Here is a 2,500-nt window from a genome sequence, read left to right as displayed (position 1 = left end):
TATCTTCTCTGAATAAATGCAAAGAAACAAGCGGTATTGAAAAAATCGTAGCAGTTGTCAAATCGCAGAATACACACTACGTAGAAAATTACTATACGTATATCATGGCGACGAAAGAACCCGAATTCAGTTATCGCAGATGGTGGAACTATGGAGAAAAATTCCAGTGAATTTTCGAACTGAACCAAGACCTATACCAGTTCTACAGAGAGGCTATGGAAAATCCCTCGATAGGTACATGAAGACACTTATAGAATATTGGATAAGAACCACCCAATATTCTCAAACTTTTCAGAAAAACAATTACGCCAACAAGTTGCATTTATTGAAAAGAAATATACTACACTGTCATACATATACGAATACACACACATATACACCACGCATAAACACACACACACACACACACACACACACACACACACACACGGATTTATATGTGTGTTATATATGACATTCATATATACGTATATGCAATTAGATAGATAGATAGATAGATAGATAGATAGATAGATAGATAGATAGATAGATAGATCGATCGATAGATAGATAGATAGATAGATAGATAGATAGATCCAGTGTCTCAGTTTTCGTAACCTGAATTCTCATCCCTACCTCGTAGCATTCAGCAACGGAATAATGAAAGGCAAAATCGACCCTAAAGGGACGTAACTAAATAGCACGTAAGGTTTTAATCCCTAGCCTTTTGATGTTGTCAGTTCATTGCTCCCCAATAAATATCAAATGTTAAAGGCTTAATTATATATACATCATTAAGTGTATCAATATATAATATCGCTAATTACTGATTTTTCTTTTTTACGTTGACGCAAGCCACAATTTCTATTTTGATAGAAGGTAGTGGGGGACAGTTACACTCAGTCTAAAGAATGATGGGAAATAAAGTAAGTGAGCGCTAATATATTTCATGCTGAAAGCCACGTCAACTTAATTAAAATTAATCTTATTTATGAGAAAAATTATTGTCTAAGTGATTAATTCGGATGAAGTACGGCGGAAAGATAATTAAGAATTTAAATGAATTAAAATCAATTAAATAGGGAACATAGAGGGAAGTGAATCAGATTGGTAGCACAATGGGAGTAACTTGGGACATGTTTCAGAGCTTTTAAACCTCATTAGGGAAACATATTTTAACGGTGATTACAGATCTTAGGAAGCGCGCGGGTGTGTGTGTGTGTGTGTGTGTGCACGCGCTTACTTACATATTTTTACTTTAAGAGGGAATTTTTTCTCCATGGTAAATGCAATGAATTTGCTTTTAAAAGTTGAAATATGGGACAGAAAACTTCTTTTAATTAATCTAAAGTTCACATAGGTGCAGGAGTGGCTGTATGGTAAGTAGCTTGCTTACCAACCACATGGTTCCGGGTTCAGTCCCACTGCGTGGCACCTTGGGCAAGTGTCTTCTACTATAGCCTCGGGCCGACCAAAGCCTTGTGAGTGGATTTGGTAGACGGAAACTGAAAGAAGCCCGTCGTATATATGTATATATATATATATATATATATATATATATATATATATATGTATGTGTATATGTGTTTGTGTGTCTGTGTTTGTCCTCCACCATCGCTTGACAACCGATGCTGGTGTGTTAGAATAAGTCCTGGGGTCGATTTACTCCACTAAAGGCGGTGCTCCAGCATGGCCACAGTCAAATGACTGAAACAAGTAACAGAGTATACCTAAACACTGCTTGGCACTGATGCTCCTAATTTTTTTCCGATTGGGCAGACCAACAGCGCAACTCAATGTTGTTGACTGTTTTTAGTTAAAGCTACGGCTTTGAATCTACTCAGGGTTAAGCTCCGTTCGGTATTTTCCATTGATAACGCCTAAATAGCGAGAAACGTTGCATCTGAGAATCCGACAGGGGGAAACAAAGGCAGATATGATTTTTTTTTTTTTTTTTTTTTCTTTTTAACACCTTTTACTATAAGAAAGAATTTTTTTTTCAGCACAGTAAATGCAGTGAATTAACATTTAGAAATTGACATGTGTCAGAAACATATTTTAACTAACCTTAAGTTCGCAGTTGTATGTGTGTGTGTGTAAGTGAGTGAGTGTGTGTGTGTGTGTGTGTGTGTGTGTGTGTGTGTGTATGCGAGAGAGAGAGAGAGAGAGATAGAGAGAGAGAGAGAGATAGAGAGAGAGAGAGAGATAGAGAGAGAGAGCGAGATAGTGTTTATGTGTGGGTATGCTGAATTGTTATCAATTTACAAATAGCATTCAAAGGCGGTGAGCTGGCAGAATAGTTAGCACGACGGACGAAATGCTTAGCGGCATTTCGTCCGTCTTTACGTTCTGAGTTCAAATTCCGCTGCAGTCAGTTTTGCCTTTCATCCTTTCAGGATCGATAAAATAAGTAGCATTGGAACACTGGGATCGAATTAATTGACTTAGCCCCTACCCCGAAATTGCTGGCCATGTTCCCAAATTTGAAACCAATTTACAAATAGTATTCAAAGGTAGCGAG

Source organism: Octopus bimaculoides, chromosome 5 (assembly GCF_046866305.1).
Source record: "Octopus bimaculoides isolate indiv1 chromosome 5, ASM4686630v1, whole genome shotgun sequence".
Classification (NCBI taxonomy): Eukaryota; Metazoa; Mollusca; class Cephalopoda; order Octopoda; family Octopodidae; genus Octopus; species Octopus bimaculoides.
This window is presented reverse-complemented; position numbering follows the sequence as displayed.